Source organism: Magnolia sinica, chromosome 12, assembly GCF_029962835.1.
Source record: "Magnolia sinica isolate HGM2019 chromosome 12, MsV1, whole genome shotgun sequence".
Classification (NCBI taxonomy): Eukaryota; Viridiplantae; Streptophyta; class Magnoliopsida; order Magnoliales; family Magnoliaceae; genus Magnolia; species Magnolia sinica.
This window is the reverse complement of record NC_080584.1, coordinates 54,339,745-54,355,482: the sequence shown is the minus strand read 5'-3', so window position 1 is coordinate 54,355,482 and position 15,738 is coordinate 54,339,745.

Genomic DNA, 15,738 nt, shown 5'->3' with positions numbered 1-15,738 from the left:
TGCCATTTCGATATGTCCTTTTATATGTATCGAAGGTCTTTCAATTAATTGAAAAAAAGGTCCAGAACTGTCCAGCGAGTTTGCCTTAAAAATCCTGCAATTTTCGATACATATCGAAGAGTATTCGATATATATCGAAAGTGATATGACCAATAGCTACGGATTATAACCGTAGCCATAACTGCAGTCTGTGCTAGTTTTCTTTTTTTTTTTTCTTTTTTTTTTCTTTTTTTTTTTACTTGGAAAAATTTATTCTACCTACAATTTTCTCTAATACATATTTATATAAATATGTATATATAAGCATATAAAATTTTTTTTTTCTCTCTAATTTTCATTTATTTCTTTATTCATTTAACAAGAATATCTCCTACACCAAAATTAGTTACTTGACGTACCCTATTTGATTTTGGGGTAGGAGAGGCTACTTTAGCCAACCAACTTGGTTATTTTTCAAGATTCCATCAGATCTATAGTCGAAAATCCATTTCATTCACTTCGTGGTCAATTTCAATCAGTTCGTGGTCAATTTCATTCATTTCATTTACTTCGTGATCAATTCTAAGCATTTCACGGTCAATCCCAGCGATTCTGTGTTGATTCACGGTCATTTCGAGGCATTTCACGGTCAATTCCCTTCACTTCACGGTCATTTGCATGCATTTCACGGTTAATTCACTTCAATTCATGATCATTACCATGCATTTCACGGTCATTCCAAACTATTCCGTGTTGATTCACGGTCATTTCGAAGCATTTCACGGGCAATTTCCTTCACTTCATGGTCATTTGCATGCATTTCACGGTCAATTCGGTTCAATTCGTGATCATTCCCATGCATTTCACGGTCATCCCAAACTATTCCGTGTTGATTAACGGTCATTTCGAGGCATTTCACGGTCAATTCCCTTTACTTCACGGTCATTTGCATGCATTTCACGGTCAATTCGATGCATTTCATGATCAATTTCCTTCACTTCACGGTTATCCCAAACTATTCCGTGTTGATTTACAGTCATTTCGAGGCATTTCACGGTCAATTCCCTCACTTCACGGTCATTTGCATGCATTTCACGGTCAATTTGATGCATGAGAATTGAAGGGAATTGACCGCGAAATGCCTCGAAACGACCGTGAATCAACACAGAATTGTTTGGGATGACCGTGAAATGCATGGGAATGATTGTGGTTTGAAGCGATTTGACCGCGAAATGCATGCAACTGACCGTGAAGTGAAGGGAATTGACCGCGAAATGCCTCGAAACGACCGTGAATCAACACGGAATTGTTTGGGATGACCGTGAAATGCATGAGAATGATCATGGTTTGAAGCGATTTGACCGTGAAATGCATGCAAATGACCGTGAAGTGAAAGGAATTGACCGCGAAATGCCTCGAAATAACCATGAATTAACATGGAATTGTTTGGGATGACCGCGAAATGCATGGGAATGATCATGGTTTGAAGCGATTTGACTGCAAAATGCATGCAAATGACCGTGAACTGAAGGGAATTGACCCCGAAATGCCTCGAAATGACCGTGAATTAACACAGAATTGTTTGGGATGACCATGAAATGTATGAGAATGATCATGGTTTGAAGTGATTTGACCACGAAATGCATGCAAATGACCGTGAAGTGAAGGGAATTGACCGCGAAATCCCTCGAAATGACCATGAATCAACACGGAATTATTTGGGATGACCGCGAAATGCATTGGATGATCATGGTTTGAAGCGATTTGACCACAAAATGCATGCAAATGACCTTGAAGTGAAGGGAATTGACCGCGAAATGCCTCGAAACGACCGTGAATCAACGCGGAATTTTTTAGGATGGCCGTGAAATGCATGAGAATGATCATGAATTGAAGCGAATTGACCGTGAAATGCATGCAAATGATCGTGAAGTGAAGGGAATTGACAGTTATGGCTACGGTTATAATCCGTAGCTATTGGTCATATCATCTTCGATATGTATCGAAAATTGCAGGATTTTTGAGGCAAACTCGTTGGACAGTTCTGGACCTTTTTCGATTAATCGAAAGACTTTCGATACATATAAAAGGACATATCGAAGCGGTAAGGGCTACGGCTATGGCTACGGTTATAATCCGTAGCTATAGAAAACACAGTAGCTATAAGCTTCTGGCCTATTTATTTATTATTATTTTATCTGTTACTTTTGTAATCCCCACCGCTTTTTGTGGGTCCTATGATGAGGTATGTGTTATATCCAAACCATCCATATATTGGAGGAACTCGTATTAAGGCTTGAGACGAAAAATAAGATAGATCTAGCTATCAAGTGGACCACACTGTAAAAGGCTATGGAGAATTGAACGTCTACCATCGAAAACCTTTTAGGGGTCACAGAAGTTTTGGATCATTACGAAATTTTTTTTCCCTCTTCATCCAGGCTTTTGTGACCTTATGAATAGATTGGATGGAAAATAAATGTTAAGGTGGGCCCTACAAAATTTTTAACGGTGAAAATCAGTTTTCCCGTTGCTCTTTGTGGTGTGGTCCAGTTGATCTTTGGATATGATTTTTTTTTTTTGATAATGCTCCCAAATGATCTCGAAATATGGATGAACGTTGTGGATATAATAAATACGTAACTGTGGGGCCCATCTAACTTTGATATCTTTTGAACCGTTCGTACAACTCGGAGTTCGAGGAGTGTCAGTGCTCGTCTTCGAGCACCACCGATCCGCTTGACGGAACAAGCAGAGGGCATTTTCGACCTTTGGCAAGTCATCCGTACAGCTGGGGCGTATTCTCGCAAGGGAAAATGAGGTGGGCTTAGTCTCCTAGATGGGCCATAAATGGGTCGTACAGTCGTAAATTTCTCTTTACAAAAGGCAAGATGAACTCCACGCCCTTGCCACGGATGCGCATTGGGTACTGCCCCCTCCAGTACCTAGCTAGAGATGGACGGTCCTGGCAGTGGCTCCGTCGAGTTCGTTGTTACGTATGTATTCTATCCATGCAGTCCATCCGTGCCATTCATCAATTTTAAAAAACCATTTTAGATGATGAGCGTAAAATCAAGGAAGATGAAGATTCATATGAATCACACTAAAAAAAAAAATTGGAATTTAACTCTTAATGTCGAAAACCTCTTAGGACCAAAAAAAACTTTGGATTAAGATGATATTTATGTTTTCCTTTTATTCCATGTATAACCTTATAAACACGTTATATGGCAAATAAACATCACCACTGACCTTAGGAAAGTTTGAACGGTGGATATCATTGTTACCATTGCTTCCCGTGGTGTGGTCTACTTGAGTCTACAGTATGCATATCTTTGGCTCATCAAATTAAATGAACACAGTTGATTAAAAAAATAATAAAAATACATAGCTGTGGGCCCACAAAGCCCCTGCCAGGACTGTCAATCTTTACCAAGGTCCTGGTCAGGTTAGTAGCCAATCCACGTAGTTGCCACTATTATTCTGGGTTGGACCGTCAGTCTTTATCAAGGTCCTGGTCAGCTTAGTACCCAATCCACGTAGTTGCCACTATTATTCTAGGTTGCATTAATAACCTGCAACAGATGTACACGAGAGGGCTCTTGATAAGGTGGGTCGTACGACATATATTTTCTTGGGAAACTCTGGGCCGGCCTGCTCATCTTCTTTGTCAAACATTTTGTAGAATGTGGACGATTGCTGCATTAATTTAGCCGTCCACTTCTTTCGTGGATGTGTGGTCAACGTACGGAGAAGGCTGGCCTGAGGATCTGGTCGTGGGCATCTACAAGATTTGGTTTTTCATTCAAGCAAATTTATTTTCGCTCCACTTGAATGATTGGGTATTGCCTCCAAGGACCTAGGCAGAGAGGGAAGGTCACTAATGTGGCTTTGTGCAGCCCACCATTATGTATGTGTTCTATCCACGCCGTCCATCCATTTTGAAATATCATTTTAGATGATAACCCATAATTGAGGCAGATCAAAGGCTAAAGTGGACCACACTAGAGGAAAGAATGTGGATTTAACACTTAATGTTGAAAGCCTCTTCACGACACAGTTGTTTTGCATCAAGATAATATTTATGTTTTACCTTAACATGTCTATGTCACCTTACAACTAGGGTAGGGTGGCAAATAAACATCACGGTCCGCCTTAGGAAGGTTTCAATGGTGCACATCGTTCCCACCATATCTTCCTGTAGTGGTCCACCTGAGTCTTTGATTTGCATTATATTTGGGTTCATCACATAAAATGATCTATCAAAATGGATTGACGGAGTGGATTAAAAGAATACATCACAGTGGTCCCACAAAGCCCCTACCAAGATTGTCAGTCTCCTGGTAGGTCTGGTAGGGGTTGTATACAATCACCGTCCAATTGCCACTTTCATTCTTGGTCCCATTGCTAACCTGTAACAAGTGTACACAAGAATGCTCTTGGTAAGGTCGGCCACGCCGCATATATTTTCTTGGGAAACTTTGGTCTGGCCTGCTCATCTTGTCGGTCACACATTTTGTATATGGGTGTTAATGAGCCAGGCTCAGGCCTTAAAAATCAGAATTTTGAATAGGCTTAAACGGTTCAAAATCCATGCCAACACCTACCCCAGGCCCCGTCCATTGACAGCCCTAATTTTGTAGAATGTGGATCATTGCCAGATTTATTAATTTAACTGTCCACATCTTTGGTAGATGTGTGGATCAGCATACTGAGAAGGCTTGCCTGAGGTTTCTTCCAAGCACATAAATTTGGCTCCACTTGAACAAAATGCAGAACCGAGGATTCGTTCACATCCTTGTCCATATAAATCCTTCCATTTTAAAGGATACATTCAAATCCCTCAAATGCTTTTGTTCAGTAGCTACTTGGAATAAGTTAGGAAAATTGTAATTTAATTCCTTATATTACTCCAAAGACGAATGATATGCAGGCACTTTGATTTTGTGTAAGGTTAAACTTGGAAAGGAAAATTGTAACTACAATTTTGGGATAATTCTTAGGTCTGAAATAAGGGGCGTCTTATATTACTCCGACGAACGATGCTTGATAAGCAGGCACTTCGATTTTGTAGCATGGCATGCGTTAACTAAAATTAAATTAATTAAATTGTAGAACCTATCAGTTGCGATGGACCATGGCATTGTGGAATCATAATGCTCCAAGAATATACTTCATCAGAAGATCCCTACCATCAGTGGAGATGGAGTGTTGTGTCTGTTTTATCTTCCTTTAAGGCACAGTCAATCAACGGGACCCACTTTCCTAGTTGAAAACACATATGTAACCTGCAAAAGCGGGCCACGTATCAAGTAATTCTAGGTTGAGGGATGCTCACACGTGCCTTGGGAAAACCATTCACAACACATGTGCATTGGGAAAAACATTCACAACACACGTGCTAACATTTCTGGCACAAAATAGGTGCTACCACAATGAAAGAAGATTTGACATGTTAGCCTAGAATCTAGAGTAGTTGGCCCACAACGACGAAGATAAGCCGTGTGCATTTAAAGTTGTCACGCACCTGATCGGAAGATGATTGCGTACTGAGTATCTCTGTGGGGCTACCGTGATTATGTATTTTATCCCTTCAATCCGTGCCTCCATTTAAGGATAATTTTAGGTCTCTAACATAAAACCGAGGCATATCCTTGGCCCACCATGGGAAATAGCATGCATTGAATGTCTGCCGTTGAAAATTTCTTAAAAGCAATGACAGTTTTGGGTTAAGTTGATATTAATGTTTCCCTTCAAGCTGCGTTTAGGGAGGGTATTAGATGTGATAGAATTGCATTTGGTCGGTGCAATTCCATTCAACATTCGGAGATGATGAAAAAGATTGGGATTAGATCGGATAGAATTGCATTTCATTCAACATTTGGAGATGATGAAAAATATTGAGATTAGATGGGATAGAATTGCATTTAGTCCGGTAGAAATGCATTTAGTCCTATGTGGGATTTTCTTGGATTTTAAAATTCACTACACATGTAGGTTGCACATTCATGCATGTGTTTATCCTATTGAAGATTTGTGCTACGGAATCACACAGATCTAGATCTAGGATAACAATTCAATAACGTCAAGCATTCACAAGAGAACACAAATATTTAACATGGAAAACCCCTGCGGGAAAAAATCATGGTATAAAGTGATGAAAATCCACTATGAAATAGAAATTACAAGAGAGAGGACTTACCCAATTTGAACAACCTCAAATCTCACCCTTGCTACACCCTTTGATAACCCTAAAACCCTCTAAAAAATACTTGGAAAGCTTTTAGAAATCCTTAGAATACCTTAGAATAGCCTTAGGGACTCCTATTTATAGTTCAAGAAACTCCACTTACACACCTTCTTTGGAAAAGTTCGAAAACCGCCTCAAATTTACGCGATTCACGTAGGATCTACGTAACCTCGACTTGTCGAGGAACCCCCTTAACCGGTCGAGCCATCCCCTCGACTGGTCGAGCGGCCCTGACACTAAAAATAATAGCACGTTAGACTTTGAGTCGAGCAGCACCAGATTAAAGACATCTGACAACAATCTCCACCTGCCTTCAATCTTCAACCGTGTATCTTGCTACCCTATTCTCTTATCTCTGCATCATATCATAACTTCAATCAATACTTCTCGTGCATACTTCGTCCTTCTTTTACGTCATCGTCAAGCCCAGAGAAGTTGTACAGAACTTGAACTTCTCTGTAGGAACGACCTTGGTGAGCATGTCTGTTAGATTTACGCTGGTATGAATCTTCTCTTATGTTACGCCTCATTCCTCAAGCACATGTTGGATAAAGTAGTGATGAACATCAATGTATTTAGTACGTGAGTGATAAACATAATTTTTAGCGAAATTGATAGCGCTCTCGCTATCACAGTTAACCGGCATGGCCTCGTGCTGAAGTCCGAACTGATTTATCATGCCTCTAAGCTAAACGCCTTCTTTAAATGATTCCGTCACTGCTATATATTCTGCTTCGGTTGTGGAAAGAGCCACCATAGACTGAAGCTTCGACATCCAACTAATTGCTCCACCCACTAGTATAAACGAGTATCTTGAAGTAGACTTTCTGGAATCTATACTGCCTGTGTAGTCGGAATCTACATACCCTACCAACTTTGTCCCTGTTTTCTCAAAAGTTAAGACGTAGTCTTTCGTACCTCGAATGTATCGAAGTAGCCATTTCACCACTTCCCAATGTTGCTTGCCAGGGTTTGACATGTATCTGCTCACAACACCGACTGCCTGTGAAATATCTGGTCTTGTACAGACCATGACATATATTAAAATGCCAACTGCATTCGAATAATGCACATGAGACATAACTTGTTTTTCCTCATTTGATGTAGAACATTGTTCTGAGGAAAGCTTTAAGTAAGCCGCGTGGGGAACGCTCACCGGTTTTACTTGGTCCATCTCATACTTGATCAGCACCTTTTCAAGGTAATCTGCTTGTGATAACCAAAGTCTGATCTTTTTCCTGTCTCTATGAATATCTATGCCGAGAACCCTCTTTACAGCCTCCAGATCTTTCATCTCAAATGTCCCTGATAACCGAGTTTTTAGTAGTTGATTTCAGACATATCATGACAGGTGATCAACATATCATCAACATACAGTACTAGGATGATGAATTTTTCATCACTCAGTGTCTTGTAGTAGACACAGTGATCGTATTCACTTTGAGTAAATTTCTGACTCATCATGAAAGAATCAAATTTTTTATACTACTACCTAGGTGACTGTTTCAGGCCGTACAACGACCTCATTAACCTACAAACCTTTTTCTCTGCCCCTTTAACTTCGTAACCCTCTGGTTGCTTCATGTAGATCTTCTCTTCCAATTACTCATGCAAGAATGCAGTCTTCACATCCATCCGTTCCAACTCGAGATCGTATTGGACAACCAGTGCCAACATGAATCTGATAGATACTTGCTTAACCATCGGCGTGAATATCTTTATGCAGTCGATTCCTTCTCTCTGAACATAACCCTTTGCTACCAACCTTGTTTTGTATCTATCATGTTTCCTTTTGAATAACCACTTACTTCTGATAGCTTTTCGGCCTATAGGAAGCTCCACCAGCTCCCATGTGTGATTTTTATATAACGAGTCCATCTCATCGTCCATATCTGCCTTCCACTTTTCTACATCAAGCTTATCAAGAGCATCCTGAATAGTAAATGGGTCCCCCTCATCTGTAATAAAGACATGCAATACTAGAGTTGTCCCTGTATCTTGCCGATAACTTGCGATCACGCGGTGGGTTCTTTCTCATAGGTGGCTACTCTAACTGATCCTGTACCTTTGTCTGCACATCTGTCTCTACCTGAGTATCATTTGAGTCAATTCGGACGCTATGATCAACATTTCTGGTTCCTTTTGCTCCTCTTGATCATTCTTGTGGAATAGAGAGCTTTCATCGAATCTGACGTCACGAGTAGTGATGACCTTACGTGTGAACTTGTCGAATAACTTGTAACCTTTCACACCAATGCCATAACCAACAAAGATGTACTTTTTTGCTCTATGGTCTATCTTATCTCTCTCAACTGATGATACATGAGAGTAAGCTTCACAACCAAATATGCGTAGATTTGAGTAGTTGATTTTCTGACTACTCCAAACTTCCTCTAGGATTTTATATTCAATTGTCGTTGAAGGAGATCGGTTCACCAAATAACAAGCTGTGTTAACGGCCTCTGTCCATAGGTCCTTGCCCAACACAGTATTACTTAACATACATCTAGCCCTCTCTAGGAGAGTCCGATTCATTCGCTCAGCCACATCGTTTTACTCGGGCTTGTGGCGTACTGTGTTGTGCGTAATGTTCCCTCAATCCTTGTAATACTCACTAAACTCAATGGAAGTAAATTCTCCGCCATTGTCAGTCCTGAAAACTTTTATTTTTCACCCTGACTGTTTTTCCACCATTGCCTTCCAATGTTTAAATATGGTGAAAACTTCTGATTTACGTTTCATGAAGTAAACTCAAACTTCCCTAGAGTAGTCATCAATGAATGAAACAGACTATAACGACCCCCCAATGGAAACTTTTGGCGATGGCCCCCATATGTCAGAGTGCACATAATCAAGCACTCCCTTATAAACATGTTTTCCAGATTCAAAAGATAATCTAGATTATTTACCATATATACAATGCTCGGATATATCTAAATCAGAATTTTTAAAAGCTGGAATCAAACATCGATCAGAAAGTACCTTCATGCCCCACTCGCTCATGTAACCCAGACGAGTATACCACATATGTAGAGACGTGGAGTCTGCAATAGCTACTGCCCCTCCACCTGCTGAAGTACTCCCAATCAACCTGTAAAGGTTTCCGTGCCTCTGCGCTCTCATAACCATGAGTGCCCCTTTTGAAACTTTAAGGACATTATCAATACTGGTGAACTTACACCCTATAGTCTCGAGTGCACCGAGAGAAATCAAACTTTTCTTCATATCAGGAATGTGCCTAACGTCAGTCAAGGTACGCTTCATCCCATTAGACATCTTAATGCTCATCGTACCAATAGCCACAACATTACAGGTATTGTTATTTCCTATAAAAACCTGTCCACCATCGCATTCCTTGTAACTGGTAAACTAATTCCGATGAGGAGTCATATGATAAGATGCTCCTGTGTCAAGTATTTACTCGTCTTGATGATTGTCGTATAAGTGACCAATCATGGAACAGATAGAACATAACCATCATTTGATTCTTCATCAGATGTGACCACATTAGCATCCTTAGAAGAAGCTGCTGAATTTTCTTTCTTTATTTTAGGATTTCTACAATCCTTTTTCATGTGTCCAGACAACCCACAATTCTAACACTTTAATTTTCCTTTTCCCTTGCCCTTGGATTTAGATCTAGGTCTTGAAGATCTTGTACCTCCCTCAGAATCTCTACCCCTTATAATTAGTACATCGAAAGATACCCCCATGTTACCGTTTAGCTTTCTCATAGCCTTCCCTTGAAGGGCTGAGATAACGGTGTTAACACTTACGGTTTTATTTATGGTGCACATCGTGTCCCTGAAAGACTCATATCATGCAGGAAGTGAATTCAACAATATACATGCATGTTCCTCATTTTTGACCACTTCCTCCATATCCAGCAATTTGCACATCAATTTATTAAAGTTGCTGATATGGGCTTCTAGATCTCCACCCTCTGCCATCTTAAAGGTATAACACTATAGCTTCAAGTGTAGGTGATTTTCAGAGGACTTCTTTGCATAGATTCTTCAACTGCGCCCACAAACTAGCCGTAGTTTTCTCCCTCAAAACATTGTAGAGAACCCCATCCTTGAGACATAAACGAATAAAGGCTAAAGCATTACTATCAAGGTTTTCCTATTCATCATCTTTCATGGTAGATTTTCGCTCCTTAAGAGCCTTAATCTCGCCTTGCTTGGTTAACAGGCTAATCATCTTAACCTTCCATAACTCAAAATTATTTTTACTTGAGTACTTCTTAATATCAAACTTGTCGTTTCCCATTATTACTAATCCTGCAGATTTAGATCTGTGCCCCAACGATTTCTCTAATACCACTTGTTGGGGATTTGTTCTGCGGAATCACACAGATCTACATCTAGGATAACAATCCAATAACGTCAAGCATTCATAAGAGAACACAACGATTTAACATGGAAAACCCTTGCATGAAAAAATCACGGCACAAAGCGACAGAAATCCACTATGAAATAGAAATTACAAGAGAGAGGACTTACCCAATTCGAACTATCTCAAATCTCACCCTTGCTACACCTTTTGATAACCCTAAAATACTTTTAGGAACCCTTAAAAAACTTTTGAAAAGCATTAGAATACCTTAAAATAGCCCTAGGGACCCCTATTTATAGTTTAGGAAATTCTACTTACGCACCTCCTTTGGAAAAGTCTGGAAACCCCCTCAAATTTACGCAGTTCGCGCAAGATCTGCGTAACCTCGACTAGCCGAGGAACCCCCTCGACCGGTCGAGCCATCCCCTCGACTTGTCGAGGGGCCCAGACACCAAAATAATAGCACGCTGGACTTTGAATCGAGCAGTGCTCGACTAGTCGAGTGGCTCACTCGATCGGTCGAGCAACGCCAGATTAAAGGCATCTGACAACATATCCATGCCATCCATGCATGTACACCGTTTACACGTGACATTCTGATTATATATCTGTACGAGTGAACGACATTGGTTATGAATTTAGTCCATTGATTACAATATCATGGTCCACCAAATATAATTTTGCTTAATTTAGTGCTCTTAGTGGCAAAAATTTTATCCCAAACATGGGATTGGATGGCTGCAATACCATGGTATTACCGGACATAATCATTGTGCCATAATGATGTTAATCCCATCTAATATCATTGAATTCCACGGACCAAACATGCCCTTAATCTATGTCTGTATGATTTGAGGAAGGCACTAAGAAAGTTTAACTGTGGAAATCATTATTCCCACTATTTCATGTGGTGTGGTGCACATGAGCTTTTGATGTGCTTCGATTTTAGGTTCAGCCCATTAAAAGAACTGAAAAAATAGATGGAAAGTTTGGTTAAACTACATAAATTGACGGTGGACCCAACACAATTTACTCAGTAGAATAAAGGCCTACGTAATCCCATTTCCACTTGATTAGTTTCTGACATAAGTACGATGGTGACTATTCCTCTTTACAGCAATGAAAATAATGAAAACGAAAAAGAAAGATGGATATTGACAAGGATCCGGTACTACAACAATGTTCCCTGTCGAAGACCAAGACTGACTACTATTAATGTGTTTGAGTAACGTGTGTGTTTACCATGCGTTAGATGATTATTCACCTTCACTGCCAACCGACGACCAGCGCCTTTCCAGACGCGGCTTGGGAACCACCCCCACCATGACATAGATAGAAGCGGACGGTCATATCAGTGCCCTCACTACAAGAAAACTGGCCTTTATAGGCGGTTTTAACACTACAAGAAACAGCGTTTTTAGCGACGAAATTTTTTTTCGTCTGTAAAATAGCACTTTTACCGATGAAATTTTTTTTCGTCGGGAATAATTTTTTTACCAACGAAAATTTTCATCGGTAAAAGTATTTTTCCCGCTATTTTGAAAATTTTTCGGCTAAGAGTTTTACCGACGAATATTTTCATCAGTAAAAAGCAGAGAACCAATTTTACCAACGAAAATTTTCGTCAGTAAAAGTGTTGTACATTTAAAATAGAAAATTTTTGCCTTGACTTTTACCAACGAACCAAAACTGTCGAGAATAATATTTTTACCAACAAAAATTTTCGTCGGTAGAAGTGTTGTATATTTAAGTTAGTAAATTTTCGTCCTGACTTTCACCGATGAACCAAAACTGTCGGGAAAATTATTTTTACTGATGAAACATTTCGTCAGTAAGTGTTGTATGTTTACGTTAGAAAATTTTTGCGCTGACTTTTACCGATGAACCAAAACCGTCTGGAAAAGTATTTTTACCGACGAAACATTTCATCGGTAAAAGTGTTGTATATTTAAGTAAGTAAATTTTCTCCCTGACTTTTACCGACGAACCAAAATTGTTAGGAATAATATTTTTACCGACGACAAGTTTCGTATGGAGGATGTTTACTGTGTTGGAGTGTATTTGTTTCTTGCACATGAGGGCACGCCTTAGTTATAATTCTTATGATAGGTTGAGCAAAGTGAAGTATTGTTTATTTAGAAATGTGAATGTAGGATGCATTGTATGATTTGATTGCTATTTGTAATAAATGCATCGTTTTTTTTCTTCTGATTACATTTTATGTACTATTTCTATCAGCATTAAGCTTAGATGAGTTATCAATCATAGTAGGTTGTTGCAATGGAAACAGGTTGTATTATTATAATTTTTTTAAAAATAGCTACGATTATAATCCGTACCTATAGCTACGACTTTTGTCTGTAGCTATTGGTATCTATTGCTATAGCTATTTGTATCTATTGCTACGGATATAATCTGTAGCTATTGGTATCTATTGCTACGGATATTATTGGTAGCTATTGGTATCTATTGCGACGGATAAAATCCCTTTTGCTACGGATATGTTCCGTAGCACATCCGTCGCTATTGGTGGGGTAGCTAAAGGTATTGCTACAGATATAATCCGTAGCTATTGGAATCTATTGCTACGGATATAATCCGTAGCTATACCTTTAGCTACCCCACCAATAGCGACGGACGTGCTACAGATCATATCCATAGCGAAAGGGATTTTGCTACAGTTTTAGTTCGTAACCTTTGCCCGTTTTTCTTGTAGTGCCATCTCATTTGGATGCTTAAGATATTCAAGAGTTCCTCGAAGACTTGGTTAGCATAACAGCAGGTATCGAGAATACCCATATGAAACCCTTCCTGGGAGTTATGCGCTGACCTTAGTCGGTTGCTTCCTGGATCGGGAAAGTGGCCATGTTAGAAGAAATGAAGGAAAGGGAGAACCTGAAGCTGGGACTAACTGTGTGGTTGCACAATAAGAGTTCTCGTGCAACTTCATACATGGTTGTTGTATACACGCGCAACAAGGGTTCTAAGTCTTCACCTCAAGTTTCTTTGGTTCACATACTGGCACAAGGAAAGGGTTTCAAACCCAAACAACTCTTTCATCTTTTCGACGGACATTCAACAAGGGTTGAAATGGTATCAAAATTATTTATTTAAACTGTTATTTATTTTTGAACATTTGATTGTATCATATTTTAAAATCAAGGGTAATGCAAGGAATGTAATAGAACTAAAAAGAATGAAATATTTGATGGCGAACATTCTTTCTTTTAGTATTTTCTCTGCTATTCATTAGAGTGCATGTATTCTAATCCTCATTTTGTTTTAACATTCCCAATATGATCGGATTAAGCCATACCATGTGGGGCAAAGGACCCTAGGCAGGCAGAATAAAGAAAAAAAATAGTATCAGGATAGAGAGTTAAGCCACACTTTACTAGGTGGCAAGACCCTAAGTAGGTAGAATACAAAGAAAAAAAAATAGAGCAAAAGCACTAGAAAAGGTGCATGTGTGTAGATGTTGTTGACATTCAGGGTATGTGTGGAACAGAATACAACTTGATTCAATATGTAAGAAGGAAAATGGAAAATGATGCAAGGAAGAGCATGAATGGATAATGGGAAAGATTAATGTCTTCCTCAAGTGATTAAAACCATGAATCTATAAGGGCCCTTTTTAGAGCGTGGATTTGGAACCCTTGGATTTGGAATCCTCCCATTGTGTTTAGCACGGCGAATTTAGAATCTTCTATAAACCAAAAGTAGTAATGCATAGTACATTTATAGTGGTTTGAATTAGTGTATGTATGTAATGTTAGACACAAATGTTGTAACAAGCTCATTGAAAAATATATACTTTGCCTGAAAATGATGAAATTCCAAGTCTCGGATGGGCTACAAGCACAAGATCACATCCGAGTGACTAACCACTGATTTGTAACCATTGATTTACATGCATGGATAATGTTGGATGGCATAGATCATCGTATTAAAGTAATTATAGTGATGCAATTGATACTCTATTTGTTTTGGGGTATCATCAGTTGTCCTTGCACCTAATAAATTAATAGTCTAGTGACACAAATGTTACACATGCAACACTTTGAAGGATTTTAGACGTAATCCAAGCTTTCGCCATGGATTTCAAACGTCTACTTTGAGGGGATTTGAAACCCCTGGTTACTTCATGGTGCCAAACATACTAGCGAATTTGAAATTCTCCCATATCCCCTCAAACTACTCCAACCCCCCCCCCCCCTCAAATTGATGGTGTCAACCGACACATCAATGTATTTTCTTGAATCCACAAGAAAAAAATATTAAAAAATTATTAATCAATAATTGTCTAATCTGTATGTGTCTTAATTACACCACTAATAAAGAAAAAATAAATAAATATTTATAATGATCAAAAATAGCAAATTTCTAAATAAACTTTTGCTAGAAGAGTCCTGGCATGATTACAAGTTATTTCTTAAAAAAATGAAAATATAAAACTTTATATATAAGGAAATACTAAAAAAATCGAAATTACTAAAAATAGTAACTTTTCCTAAAATTTCATTTTTGAGCTAAAAGAATGCATTTTCTTGTGAAACGGATAGATGCGACCCAATTTGTAGGTCGGTTCACCATGGATGGCCCATTACACTAAAGATTGCTAGGTTGTGCATCCCGTAACAATACACAGTTCAAAAGTTGTGGCTAATTTACGGTTCTTCTTCCATTAGTCCAACCATGCTAGGTATGTATTTGTTCCACATCCTACATCAGACCCCTCCAATTGGAAAAACTCATCCTCAACTTACTTAGTGGACTCTTCTCATGATACTCAAATAATTTCTGGCATCAATGTTTATCATCCTTTTCTTTATACTTTCCATTAGGCCATTGAGCTGACACAACACATTTACTCATGCCTCCTTGACTTGACCTGCATGGATCAATTCCTTTACTTGTGCTTGTAAGATCTCAAACTCTTAATGATAATGTGTGTAATTAGACAAACTTTCCCTTAGGATAAGATCAATGTGTTTTGTATATCTCGCATGACATTTAACTCCTTAGAAAGTTCATCAGGCATAATTACCTTGAACTCATGCAATATTGCTTTCAAATCCTCTAGGATGTTTACAAGCTCCACATCTTTTTCCTTTTCAACTGATGCATATATATCTCTTGTCTTCTCATATTCTTTAATGAAATCCTATTAG